The sequence below is a fragment of the Amblyomma americanum genome, chromosome 1 (assembly GCF_052857255.1).
Source record: "Amblyomma americanum isolate KBUSLIRL-KWMA chromosome 1, ASM5285725v1, whole genome shotgun sequence".
In the NCBI taxonomy this organism is placed as follows: Eukaryota; Metazoa; Arthropoda; class Arachnida; order Ixodida; family Ixodidae; genus Amblyomma; species Amblyomma americanum.
This window is the reverse complement of record NC_135497.1, coordinates 56507591-56522886: the sequence shown is the minus strand read 5'-3', so window position 1 is coordinate 56522886 and position 15296 is coordinate 56507591. Positions and strand designations below refer to the sequence as shown.

General features: G+C 44.8%; 1 protein-coding gene across 2 annotated transcripts in view; it reads right to left on the bottom strand.

Annotated features, from left to right (window-relative positions):
- The window catches only part of trbd (ubiquitin thioesterase trabid), a 73740-nt gene that overhangs the window by 56502 nt on the left and 1942 nt on the right, over positions 1–15296 (bottom strand). The gene's annotated exons all lie outside the window — the stretch shown is intronic.

The window sequence follows — 15296 nt, the reverse complement described above, 5'->3', positions numbered from 1 at the left end:
AGGAATTAAGGTCCTTTGCCCCAAAGGCACCTGACGCGCATCTACACGGCAAAGCGTCGAGACCTTTGCGAAAAAGGTCCGTAGCCGCAAAGGCGGCCGTCAGCGGCCTTGAAGTTGCTTAAAGGAGCAACCCAGACGGCAGCGCCAGCTAGCGAGCTCAAACAATAAAAAAATTGACGCAATATTTAGTTTTGCAAACGTAAAAAAAAAATATCCAATTTATCTTATTTAATGGTTAATTTTGCGTTACAGTGCACTTAACCGTAGAGGAGGATGACTTAAGACATCTACACTGCTAAGAAAGGACTTGAACGCATTTCAGCAGGCGCATCGACACACACGTGCTTGCACTACTCGCTTTGCAGTTTTTTCTTTGTTTGCTCTTCATGGCAATTATACAATTCGTTTTAACGTCTTGCGGTTCGTCTCACATGATTACGGCAGCACGCTAACCAGGCACAACCTAATTTCTTTGAAATACGCACAAGGACATAAGCAACAAAGCACGCTTCTCACACACAACAAGGAGCCGAACGGAAAAGTGCGCCTACCGTGGTCGGACCGGGAACGAGGAAAAAAAACAAAAAAAAAAACCTTTGTTTCAAACTATCTGTTTCTCACCGTCAGAACGCTCGTTTATTATCGTGATAGCTACTTTTTCAAACACATACGAAAGCACTCTTATCCTTTTAGCTGAAGTGCTACAGTCTGCTTTAATTTCGTAATGTTACTAGTGCCGCTTCACACACAGCGGTGACTTTTGGCATTCACGGAGGCCGCGTTCTAGCTCCTTTGGATTTGCCGTGTAGCAGCGCCGCTGCTGCTTTTCGGTTTTCCTCCTTTAGTACATTAAGACAACTTTACGGCAAAGGCCGTGAAGAAGTCCCGTGTGACAGGGGTATAAGAAGGATAGTGCTCTGCCAGTTTAAGTACGAGGTCACTTTTCAAAAAAATTTTTAATAGCAGATAAAAACAAATAATTTGTCTGTCTTAAGAAGGACATTGTCTTATCCCAATCAAAATGTCAAAATAGATGAAAGAGAAATTTACTTTTTTTATTTTTAATAAATTTACAAGATATACATCTGACGCCAGCAATCATAACTTTAATTTAGTCCATAGCAAGTCAAACTGCTTTTGCTGTTATATACATAAAGACAGGAGCTGCACATGCAATGAACCAAAATAATTATGATACCATCAACTGCCACTGCATAATAGGGGAATGATCAAAAACAATGGTTTTCGTATAGGCATCTTTGAGGAAAAATGCAGCTGTAAAAAACAAATTGCACAATTTTATTATTTGTGGTTCACTGCACTGCTAGATATATAAGAAATAAGTGTACAAAGTTTCAATTAAAATTTCGTACAGGGATGAAGTTAATTTGCTCACGTAAGAAGGAATGGCAAAAAAGTGAATTTTGAGAAAAACGAGAAAGATTAGGAATCACCACAAATGCCATAAGAAAATGTTAAAAACTATTAAATCCACCATATTTGTAGCTTAGCTCCTTCCTTGTCTTCAGTTTTCTTGATTTTGCTCATGCAGCCACTCAAAAAGCAATTATGCATTATATTTTTCCTCCCATATTGGCCAGCCACACCATACAGGATGCCGCTGGCCAGTGGCACCCTGGAAGACCAGGAGGCACTAGTTGCCATCGCCAAAGCGTCGGCGGAAGCCACTGGAGTCTTGGGACTGAGGACCCCACACACAATCCGCTCCGGTTTTCTTTTTACAATTAAATGTTTATTCTCTCTCTCCTCCCATACAATATTAACCCCTTAACCGTTTCGGACAAGCACAGCTCGTCCTTCCCGAGCTGTCCCAAAACCGTTTCGGACGAGTATAGCTTGACCTTGTAGATGCATTCCTTTCCTTCGCCGTTTTGGATGAGCAGCACTCGTTAACGGCTTATATCGTGCACTGCTCAACAGATGGCGCCACTGATCCATTCAGTTGCTTTTTCCTCCAAATCCGTTTTTTTGATGCAACTTGAGTTGTAAAAATGGCGTCCGGTGGCGAAGTCACGTGTGTTGCTGGTCCGTCCGTACGGAAAAGAACGTTTTCTCCGTCGTCTTCTTGCGAAGATGACTCTGACACAGAAATCTACATTGTTTTGGGAAGCGAGGACGACAGTGATGACCTTCAAATGAGTAGTTCTGATGAAGAAATGGACAGCCGAGAAGATAGCGTCGCGAGTGCGCGCCAATGGATGAGGATCGACTTGGACAACATTCCAACCAAAACTACCAGGTTTCCGTTTTTGGCTGTGCCTGGTAAGAAATTCTCGATTACTTCGCCTGATGACTTGTTTGAATACATTCAGCAGTTTTTTGATGGGGAGCTAATTTCTTTGATGGCTGACGAAATGAATCGCTACGCCGCAGAGATAAAACGCTTGTGCCCCACTGGGCATTCCCGCCTCAAAAAATGGGTGCCTGTCACAAAGGAGGAGATGTGGTTGTTCCTTGCTCTCCTACTCTTGCAAGGAATCGTTCAAAAGCCGCAACAAGATATGTACTGGTCGAAAAACAAGCTCCTGTTCACACCTATCTTCGGAAAAGTGGTGAGCGGTAATCGGTTCCAACTGCTAATGCGGATGCTTCCCTTCGTTGATAATGCCTCTGTCACAGACCTCAGTGGGCATCCACAGCCGAGGCTGCACAAGATATGGCCATTTTTTGTTTTGATGTTGAACAACTACCGCTTAGCGTACATACCTGAGAGGGCCACATCTATTGACAAAAGCCTCATGCTCTACAAAGGCAGGCTGGGATGGGTGCAGTATATTCCGTTGAAAAGAGCAAGATTTGGCTTGAAATTTTTTATGCTTTGTGAGGCATCGTCAGGATACGTGTGGAATGTCGTCATCTACACTAGAAAAGGCACCAATCTCGGTACGCCAGCAAACATTGAACCCGGCTCGCCAATGGGAACCAAAGTTGAAATGAAGCTCCTGGAGCCCTTGCTTGGCAAGGGGTATTGTGTGACCCTAGGCAACTTTTACACTTCTCCAGAGCTCGTGGATCTCCTCCTTCAAAACCGCACAGACGTATACGGCACCGTCACAGAAAACAGAACGGACATGCCTCCCGAATTTCGAACCATGAAGCTGAAGAGAGGTCCAGGCTTACCAGCGGGGTAAATGTGTCGCCCTCCAATGGCGTGACAAGAATGTCATGACAGTCTTGAGCACAGTGCATAGTGCAAGCATGGAAACGTTCACCGACTCAAAAGGGCGAAACGTCACAAAGCCAAGTATTTTGCGAGACTACAACCACACAATGGGAGGTGTGGATAAGTCTGATCAGATGCTGGCCAACTACCCTGTCCCGCGGAAACGGTAGAAAATATATTACAAGAAGATTTTTCGCCACATGGTGGATGAGGCTACATTCAACTCTTTTGTACTATACAAAAAATATGGAGGGAAGATGACTCACCTTGACTACCGTCTCACCGTTATAGACGCAATACTGAGCAAGTACCTGAACCCCTCCAAGAAAGCAAAGCGTGGACAGCCATCTGATGTGCTCAATGACGTATGCCTCAAGGAGCGACACTTTCCAGCTTACATTCCGCCAAGCGAAAACAAACCAACGCCAACAAGAAAGTTCTTCATTTGTTGCAAAAAGCGAGACAACAAGGGCAAGAAGCTAAGGGAGGAAACACGATTTTGGTGCAGCAAGTGTAACAAGCCCCTGTGTGCAATCCCATGTTCTCAGATCTATCACACCGTTCCAAACCTTCCTGTGTGAAACTTGGACAGCAGACGTCAGATTTGTGATGTGGTAACCAGCAGGCAGCTGATTTTTTGAAAAAAGAGCAAGCAATAAACTTCATCCTGGTATTTTACATTTGTAACTGGCTCGAATATTTTTTAAATATTTAAAACATGCTTTTTATTACAACATATTTTCAATTCAACAATAAAAAAAGTAAGCAGTTGTGGTGAGAAATTTGTTGCTATAAATAAACAGTTAAGGGGTTAAAGTTACAGAAGCTGGCTCAAGTTCTTAATTCTCAAAACGCAAGCTTCTTGGATTTTTTACAACACTGCAGTGGGGAGTATGAGCATCTCCTGCCGGTTTTCAGCTGTGTGCCTACGGGTCGGGAATGATCCGTGATGGCAGCATAAAAGAAGTGCTACAATACATCAAAGCACAGCTTGAGCATGCCTTCATTTCGAGAACCAATGCACTGGAAACCACGAGAATAAAGGTGAGACATGAGGATCAGGAAAATTTGTGTCTGCGCTACAGAGAAGAGGATTTTCTCAAGAGAGCATCGAATAAACTTATCCATGTTCCAACCTGTCACAGTGGCTCAGTGGCTTCGGCGATCAGCTACTGGACCCGAGAACACCGGACCAAATCCGAGCTACAGCGGCCAGATTTCAGTGGAGGCAAAATGCAAGAACGCCCATGTGCTGCAGCGGACATTAAGCTCCACGTGGTCTAAATTAATCTGGAGCCCCCTCACTTTGGCGTCCCTCATAGCTCATGTATGCTTCGGTAAACCTCATGTACCACAACATTATCTAAGCTTTGTCACAGAAGGGGAGGGAAATGAGGGGCTCGTTATGACATACATATGTAGGAGGGCTCGTTATGACATACATATGTAGGAAGCTTAAAGAGGGCCGGTTCAGGCAGTCTTGATGCCATATATAGCATAAGAGGGCTCTTGCGCAGCTTCCGCCTTCACCACTCGACCACATTTCATGTGATGCTCTCAACAATACAGGACGTAAATGTTCGCCATTCGCCATAACGGACGATGGTGGTGCTGGTGAAAACTCTCAAGGTTAGGTTACACGCAACATAAATACCCCCGAAAGTAGAAGATTGGGCACACTACCATAGCTCAGTTGATAAACCACCGTATGCGAAATTTGAAGGCCGTGGTTTTGGACCTAACTAGTGGCATGTGGTTGTTTTTTCTTCTTCTTTCTAATAAAATATCTTTCAGCCAAAAAATTTAATATTACTTTATTTCCCACCGATCAACAACACAAATAAAAAGAATTAAAGGGAAATATTCCCCTTTGCTTTCCTTGGTGTCGATGACTGTTGGCTTCCTTCATACGCATCTCTATCCATCACACAAGTTCTTGGAACGGAGTGCAGCTATAGCAAAGCAAGGCAGTGGCTTCCACAAGTGAGAGATTCTCACGCGTTCACAAACCAACTACAGTACTAGAACCCCTCTATGTAAAGTCAACTTGAACCAGCAAAAATTTTTCCTATATCACTGTCTTTACTATGTCCGTTGCTAGCGACTGGGTGGCTCTCAGGATGCTGTCTGGTAATTAATTGGCTACTTACTAAATGCATAGCATTGGTTTATGAAAGAAACACTCAGAAATACCTTCCATTTTGCTCTTATCATCCCTTTACATGATCATTAATCACAGTAATTATCACATTTTTGATTTCCTCGAAGTCTTATGGCAGTACCTCATTTACACAAATACAACGAGTTTGTTTCAATATGAAAACCAAAGCTTTGTGTGAACATGTCGTCATCTTCTGTGGCCTCAGTGCCACCTAAGGGGCAATGGTTCAGAAAAGCACACGACAAAACCATTCACGCAGTGCTGCTGTGCCTTCGCTTCTAGTGTTTCGTGCTGCCCAGTGCTGCGAACGTTTCGCCTTTTTCTGTCCTTCCCTACTCCTCGCAGTACTTGCATTGTCTTTCCTTTCTCAGCAGCCTGCGCTGCCTTTTTTCCATGTTGATAACCGGCTTTATCCACACGGCTTCAAGAAGTTTGAAAACTTGGCTTCTCCTCGCAGATCCCGAGCCTGAAGGTTAAAAGGGCTCTGAAAGGGGCTCTAATAAAGTTGCCGTATGCTTGGGACATTAAACATTGCCAATTCATGAATATTGTCCAGCAAGAATTTTTTTAATGCGCTTTGTAGAAGCCGGGTTATCTGTAGTCAAAATTGGAATTTCAGCGTCTTCTCGCCTTTTCCTCTCCTCTTGTCACTTTTAGCACTCCGGAAGGTTGGCGCTCCTCCGCCGGGCTCACCTCCAGCAGCGGAGCTTCCTGACCTGCCAAAGCTAGGCGGCCATGGTAGCCGTCTGACGTCTGAAAGAATCTAACCAGCAGCCATCTCCCAACTTGTATACTCAGGCACAAGCGACGGAGGAAGGTGGGAGCATGGAAAAGTCACCGGGAAGGGCTCGCCAACTTTCGCGCGTGATTGTGGGTCCTCTGCTGTGTGTAGAAGTGCATTATTTGGCTCAGGTTTTCATGACAACACAATGCAGTGATTGAGCGAGTTGATGTGCTCTCCTGGGAAGGTGTTTCACAGCCCCTTTAAGCCATCTGAGAGTGCAGTTTTACCATCATCAGCATCCATCATTATCGGCCTCATAATTACGCCGTTACATGTCTGTGGTTCAAAGATGTCCTAGACTGCGTGCGTGCCGCAATGTTATCATTTCACGGGAAGTATGTGGCCGTGGCCAGATGCTCTACTATAATAGTTTTTGTTAAAGATATCTTTACTATAAATGAAACAAAAAAAACATACAGTCATCTATGCAAGGTGAAATGGACCACAGAGTCACTTTACTATATCAGAGTTTACTATGGCGGGTTCCACTATACACACTTCTGAAAGCTGTTGGCGTGTGCCGGCTTAACTTCCGCTGCACTTGCAGAACTTGTGAGTTGGAATATGTCTAAACACCCTGCAGGCTTGCAGACTGGCATTAGAACACATGTCGCCGCACTCGATGACTGCAAGAGTGACTACATGTTTACATATGTGCTGTCAACAGCTTCATTGCAGCTGCAACTAGTGCCAGTTAACTGCATAGCTTCTCAACAAAGTATAAATGTGTGTGAGCACCAGAAAAATAGATGTTATCACCATTAACTACATACAGTTTTGACACATCAATACGTGTTTGCACAACATACCAGGCGGACACTTCCCTCCAATCGCATGATATAGCCTCTTTCATGTCATGAATATAGTTTTCAAAAACTGTCCTGCTTGGATAATGTTTTCCCTAAAAAAAAAAAAAAACACTGATCGATTTGTTAACGCGCAGCTGGCGAAGAGATTTCCTGACAAAGACAGAACTGGTCATGCAGCGGCGCTGACTGCAGGCTAACAGTGGTCACACCTGGCGGATGCAGGGTGCCTATAGGGGAAGTTACATAAATGGACCCAAAAGAACTTGTGAAACAGCTGATGTTACTGTTGGGAATCCCAGTCATTAAAAGAGACATATTGAGAATGGTTAGATAAAAACATCTAATTCAGCCTAGAACATTACCACTGCTGTCAAGCGCATTGCAATCAGACTGAACAAAAATAAACAGTACCAAACAATGTCACAAAAACTAACGAATGTTACACGAATACGACAAATACATCAGCTTTCAACCGCACCGCCTTTGTGTAAAGGCATAAGTTTGCCCAAAATGAGCATCGCATGCAAGAGAGACAGATTGTTTGCAGAAGGATGCAGAAGATGTAAAAGGTGGTGAATTAGAAGGGACTGTGGGACATGTACCACAAGTGGAAGTGTTCACCACAGGCAATTGATGCAGTTGGTCTACTGATTACTGCAGGATAAAAGGCAAGATGCATTAGTTATCAGATGTGACAGTGCATGGCCCAACTGTCCCGTCAGCTTGAATAAGCACACTCACGTAAACATAAGACACACTACATTTGCCTAATAGCGTATGTGATGCACTTTCATGAGTTACATAAATGCAGCTTATGCTGACAACCAGCTTTTATGTTTAAAATGACAATGTTAACTGATGTTATGGCATAAGGGCAGATAGTGTTATCTGCTTTAACTTTTATAATGTCATCTGCTGTAATGATAAAGTTAATGATGCCAACATTATCCAAGCAATGATAAGCATGCGTCATGCGACGGAAATGTCATGCCTTCGAGATGCAGTGTGCTGGCATGGTCTCTGCCAGCAGGAAGGAGAGCATTTGTTCAGCTGGAACAGATGATCTCCTTGGCAGGGGCCTCATAGATAGTGGCATTTTATTCACGTGCCTGTCAACTTTGCAGCTCATACTCTACAGCATCCCCTACTTTTAGCTGGCGGTTTGCCTGTTAATAGTGATGCCCATCTCAGCTCCCAGCTGCCAATGTGACGAAGGGGAGGGAGTTTTGACAGGTTCCCCTCGTGGGAACACCACTTGCCATTTCTCTTCAGAAATTTTTGTAAATTGTGGGGTTCAACATCTCGAAGCGGTGCATGGCTATGAGGGATGCTGTAGTGGAGAGCTCAGGTTTAATTTAGATCCCCTGGGGTTTTTTAATGTGCACTGATATTGCACAGCACAAGGGCACCTTTGTGTTTCACCTCCAACGAAACGCAGCCGCCGTGACCGGAATTGAACTCGGGTCCTTCAGCTCAGTAGCAGAGCACCCTATTTTGATCCCAGGCATATTGCACTCAAAGGGAAATGCGTAATTGTTCAATGTATCGACATTTCTATACACTGATAATTCATGAGATAAAGAATGGCGGTAGATAACCTTATATGTAAACTAGAAGCTACAATACACTGCACCTACGCTAGTGATACACTGTTTCTAATGACGTGCCCGCCGGTATGCTGGTAACGCACCACTCGCAGTGCATCGCTAAGATTAGCCTGCAGCGGACAGTGCTTGAAACTAGCCACTGCCTATGATAAGAGATCGAATCCTGTTGCTAATACACTATTAACAGATTAATCTCTAATCAAAATTAAGTTGGTTCCACAACGCAAGGACTGCCGCTAGGAGTCTGTCAGTTTGGCTTCACCGCATGACAAACTGTGCACCGAAATGACAGCGCTGTTGTGTGGAAAATGAGTGTGAAACCGTATGCTACCCTCAAGCACTCACGATCACCTCGTCATGCGCTTTTACAATGTTAGAGCAGCCAGCCAGCAAGTGCCCAACGCCACACAGCCGACCCGCCTCCACATGTGAAAAGTGATTGCGGGAACAGCATTAAAAGAAGCATCACTTAAAGCAACGCGGTGTTCGTTGTTCAATATACAGAATTTTCAAGTAAACGGGAGTTCGATAAAAGGGAACAACAGTGCTTTACTTTTGCATGGGATTTTCAAGGGGATGTTCCAACTATTCAATATATCCAGGATCAACTGCAGTTTATTCAGGCCTCAAGAAAAATCAATGAATTAGACTGGTCAACTCCAAAAAACACGAATCGTAACTGTTTTATGGGCATGTAAAAGACTCATACAAAGTGTCGAATGATTGAAAATTCTAACAACAAAACACCAGGATTTATCTAAAGAGTACTCGAGGGATTAGACAATTAACATCATTTATGCAAAGATGCACATATGACGCTAGAAATGCAGAAATAACATTATTACAGGCAACAAACCCTGCCTGCATTAAAGTGGCTAAAGATTTGCTACAAGGATCATTGTGTTGAGGAATATTATATGCTGCGTTCACCAGCTGCCACAAAAAAGCACATTATTTAGGATACAGGGTACTGAATTCATCTGAAACACAGAAACCATTAGTTGTTGCACGATCCAAGAAAAAATTCACAATGCATACAATTATGTATAAAAGCATCTAACGTGCTGACAGAAGGGTGCACCCTGCTGTCAGCACGTAGAACCATTCAGAGAACACTGGTATAGCAACTTGGTGCCACCCACTAAAATGCCAGAAAATAACTTGCTATGCCATTTCAGTGGCTAGGGCCTTCTGATCAAATAACTGGTTTGAATGTTTGCAACAACAGCTGGAAACCTGGTGGGTTACTTCTGATGATGTTAATAACTGAACACTCCCATAACGCTCTAACACAGGAAGCCTGTAAGGTACGGGGCCGTCCAAAATATGTGCAACATGGCTCGGAGTGGCCGCGCTCAGCAGAGCGCCTGTGTGTCCGGCGCAGTCGCACATCGAAGCAAAGCCGCGCAAGCGCACAGGGAACTAGGAGGGGAGGTGCTTCGCATCGTCTGCTACAGCACTGGAGCACGCCGCCCTTGCTTTGCTGTGAAGTACACCTCAGTAAACGTCAGCGACTGAGGGCCTGAAGCGGCGTTGCTGGAAAGCCCACTTCACTCAATGCGCCGTACTGCGGCCGTTCCAGAGCAACAGCACTGAGGCTTCGACTCAGCCGAAAAGCCGTTCTCTGCGGCAGTTAGTGCGGTCCCCGGTGCGGCCTTGATGAGCCCAGTCTATAAACTGCATAAAATGATAATCATGATTCAGCAATACTCAACATGCCTTAACATGACTGCCATGACTCAGTAAAACATCGATTTTCCATAACTGTCATAACTTGTCCTGACTAAACATCACTCACTAAAATTCACATCGCTAAATGTCCCTACCACAGCTCAGTAAGATTTTCCAGGACTGCCACAACTTAGAATTACTTGAAATGACTAAACATGACTATTAAGCCCCATCATGATTTTCCGTTACTCAGCACGACTTGCCCTGGCTAAACAGGATTCAGTATTATGAACATTACATACCATAACTAAATATGACTATCATGACTCAGCATTAACTGCCAGGACTACCACGATATGCATGGCTTGCCTTTGCTGAGTTTCATGACTAGCGTGTTTCAAAATTATTTGCGTGACGGATCATGATTCACGATTTGCCCTAACTTGATTCAGCATAACTTGTCATGACTAAACATAAAATATATGACTTACCATAACTTGCATTGACTAAACATTACTCATGAATCAGCATGATTTTCCACTACTGCAGGAACTTGCCTCCACTCCACGACTCAGTATGATTAACATGACTGATTTCCCAGGACTGCCACTACTGAAAACGACATGCCCTGACTAAACATGACTCCGCACGACGAACGGGACTTGTCGTGACCAAACATGACTATCATGTGTCAGCATTATTTGCCAGCACTGCCATGACATGCATAGCTTGCCATAGCTAAACATGACTGTCATGACTAAACATGCATGACGGAAGCCAACAGTACCAAAACCAAGGACCATAGAGGATGTTGCTTTTTTTCATTACTTTGCAGAGTTCACCAATGGCAGTATACTAGGGTAATTACATAAATATATATTATTATAAAGCAGAAGAAAAAGCAACATTCCGCCAGTGGGATCCGAAGCCACGACCTCCAAGTTTAAATTTTCTTCTGCTTTCATGTCATGTTGAGTCATTAATCATTAGTCATGACAAGTTGTGCTGAACATGTTAGTCATGGCAAGTCATTGTAAATCATGGAGCGTCATGCAAATCATTTTAATCATGCTTACTTTAGCAATGGCAAACCATGCAAGTCATTGCAGTGCTGGCAAATCATGCTGTGTCATGATATTCGTATTTAGTGGTGATAAGTTCTTCATAATATTTGGTCAGGTTTAGCTGGCCAAGTCCTGTTAATTCATGTCAAATCATGATGAGGCTATAAAGGTTTATGGGGGTTTAATGCCCCAAAGTAACTTAGGCTATGAGGGACGCCGTAGTGAAGGGCTCCGGAAATTTCGACCACCTGGGTTTCCTTCACGTGCACTGACATAGCACAGTACAATAAGGCTTTATATAGCATCACTTGCCATGACTAAGCATAACGTCGTGGCAGTCCTGGAAAATTATACTGAGCCATAATAGTGACATTTATTGATGTTACCTACTGAGTCGTATTGAGTCTACACAAATTCTGGCAGTAATAGAAAATCATCCCAAGTCATAATAGCCATGTTTAGTCATGGCAAGTTATGATTTACTAAGTCCTTATCCTCTTATGACCTGTTGTCGCGATTTCGCATCATACCGGTTTTAAGCCGCTCCACCAGAAGAAAACATCTGTAGCCGCTACCCCTGCGCTCAGAGGGAATCCACAAATGTCTGGCAACACGTGGAAAAGGCAGCGCCATCTATCGTCAATTCAGTAAAGAGCTGACGGCTGCCATTTCTCCAGTTGATGCCGACGAAGAACAGTTCTCACTATCCATCCATTGACATCCGTCTCCATTCAAGGTATGTAAGTTTTTTGAATATAAAAAAATTTTGCATAACGGGCACTTGCTTCAATAATGCACGCAGATCAAGTAAATAATTTGTTTTTGAAGATTAGTTGTTTTTTCAAGCATGCGTCGCTTTGTCGCGTTTTCGCATCAACAGGCTGTAGCGTCCCGATTTGTGCACAACTTCGTCTTCCTCGGCATGTGGTCAAAAAACTAGTAATTGTTGTTTTTTGCAGTTATTCGATGCTTCTCGTTCGTGATGGACACCAGAAGGTTCTACGGGATCAGGGTTCCACCCGTTGAAGAAAGCGAAGATAGCTGCCTCAGCGACAGCGATTCGGAATACAGCCCTGACACAGAACACGCTGCCCCATCAGATCAATCTGGGCAGTCTGGGAGCGACACAGGTGTGCAATTTTTTGTTTGTTGGGAGAGTTGCATTCGGCTGCAATGTGAAACACCATCAGCGTTCTTTCGTGTTGTATTGCAGTGGCGCGTCTTTTCCTTTTGAAGCGAAAAGCATCACTACGCTAGTCAACACCGCGTTTCGCGTGAGCCGGCGTTCGTCGAAGCACTAGTGACGTCACGCACGGCGCAGGCTACTGTCCATGTGTGCCGTCGCTTCTCTGCGCCACCGTTTGACCTTTCGCCGCAGCCGTGCGCAGTGCGCATTTGAAAGGAGGGGTATATAAGGCGCGCTTGCCCATAGAACAGGCACACGCTGCCACGCGCTATGCGTCATCGTTTGACGTTCGCCGCAAGCGCGTGTTTATCGCGGATCACAGCAGCTTTTCGCTTCGAGATATCCAGGCCGTTAGCTAAGCCCCAGCCAATTTTTCAAAGCCAATGTTGTATGGCTTCTCAAGTGTGGTTTGCCGACCTAGCAGTGATTTTTTCTTTTTTTGCAGATGAAGAAGGTGAAACGGAAGAGCCGTCAACGTCAAGCGCAAGAAGTTTCCTCTGGAAGCAAGTGAACCATCCGCGGACATGCCACCCTCAATGGGAAGACGGTCTTCCAGACCCTCCAGATGAGCCGAAAGCTCCCATTGCGTACTTCCGGTATTTTTTTGACGACAAGCTTCTTGACGAGATTACAGACCAGTCCAATCTCTATGCAGTACAAAAGAATGCCAACAAAGCACTATGCCTAACACGCGCTGAACTGGAGCAGTTTCTTGGGGCCACAATGTATATGTCCATATACAGGCTTCCGCAATCGCGCATGTACTGGAACCGCGAGATGCGAGTAGAAAAAGTGGCAGAAGTTATGTCACGTGACAGGTGGCAAGCGATAAAGAACAGCCTTCATTTCAACAACAATCTCCTACAAGCAAATGCTGGCAAAGACAGGCTCTTCAAAATTCGACCACTCATTGACAATCTGCTGCTCAAATTTCAAATCCTTCCAAAGTCACAGATGCTGGTGGTCGACGAGCAAATTGTTCCGTTCAAAGGCCGCTCGTCACTCAAGCAGTACGTCCCTAGCAAGCCTCACAAGTGGGGCTACAAGATTTTTGTACTTTGCGACACCCACGGACTTGTCTCCGACTTCTCTATATACACAGGGGACATCCGCCCTGTTCCTGGATTACCTGACCTTGGAGCAAGCTCTAATGTTGTGCTCGAGCTTTCGCGCTCCATCCCAGAGAACAAGAGCTACTTGCTCTTTTTTGACAACTGGTTCACATCCATAAAACTGCTGGTAAATTTGGATCAGCGCGGTATTCCAGCTATGGGAACTGCACGCGCAAACAGGATTTCTGGATGCCGACTGCCCAGCGATGCAGAAATGAAGAACGGCAGAGGAAGCCACGTGGAGAGGCAGGCTACTATTGAAGGGGTCGAAGTCCGAGTAGTGAAGTGGTACGACAGCCGGGGAGTGAATATTGCCAGCACATTCGGGAGTGCCCAGCCTCTAGGAAGCTGCCAGCGGTATGACCGCAAAAAGAAAGAAAGATGCGAAGTTCAGCAGCCAGCCATTGTGAAGACTTACAACACTTTTATGGGTGGAGTCGACCTTCTAGATGGGCTCATGGCGTACTACAGAATTTTTCTGAAGTCAAAGAAATTCTACCTGCGATTTTTTTTCATTTTGTTGACATGGCTGTTGTGAGCAGCTGGCTGCTCTACCGGAGGGATTGTGATGCTCTAGCAATACCAAAGAAACAACAACTGGATCTTTTAGCGTTCAAAACTTCTCTAGCCAGCTGCCTCTGTAATCAGAACAAGGACATGATGAAGAAGAGGGGCCGGCCGTCTCTTTCCGTGGAAGCAAAGCTTGAGAAGAAGAAAAGAAGAGGACCAGCAGCTCCAACACCTAGTGCTGAAGTCCGTCAAGACAATGTTGGCCACTGGCCTGAAGTGTCGCAGCAACGACAACGGTGCAAGATGCCTGGCTGCAAAGGCCAACCTGTTTCTTTCTGCACAAAGTGCAAAGTTCATCTGTGTATAAAAAAAAGTTCAAATTGTTTCATTTCTTTTCACAAGAACTGAGATACAAATGTGTTGAGCTCAAAGAAATGAGTTGTGAAGTGTGTTTGAAAATAAACATTTTTTGATCCATTACGACCTGTTGTCGCGTTTTCGCGACATAGCCGTAACTTTCTTCCTAAAACCCCGACATGCATAAAAGTTGCTGTGTAACTTCCTCATAACCAGAACATAAAAAGCCACAGCAGAAATAATTTTTTTATGCAGTATGCTAAATTCAGGCTAGAAGAGGATATTATAGTCACGTTAAGGAATGTTTAGTCATGAGAAGTTATGCTAAATCATGGCAGTCACGTTCAGGCATGCTGAATCACGATTATCATGATATGCAGATTATGGACTGGGCTCATCAATGCCGGACCAGGGACTGCACTAACTGCCGCAGACAACGGCTTTTCGGCTGAGTCGAAGCCTCACTGCTGTCGCTCTGCAACGGCCGCAGTACGGCGCAGTGAGTGAAGTGTGCTTTCCAGCAATGCCGCTTCGGCCCATCAGTCGCTGGCGTTTACCGCGGTGTAATTCACAGCAAAGCAAGAGTGGCGCGCTCCAGCGCTGTAGCAGATGATGCGAAGCACCTCCCCTAGTTCCCTGTGTGCTTGCTTGCACGCCTTCGCTTCAATGCACGGCCACGCTGGACACACAGGCACTCCGCAGAGCGCGGCCACACTGAGCTGCGTTAGCACATATTTTGGACGGCGCTGTACATAAAGAAATAAGTACATAAACAGAATGCAAGGAACAGTAGCGTACAGGGATTTCAGTGCTCACTAAAAAGCACCAAACAGTTAAATCTAGACTATTCA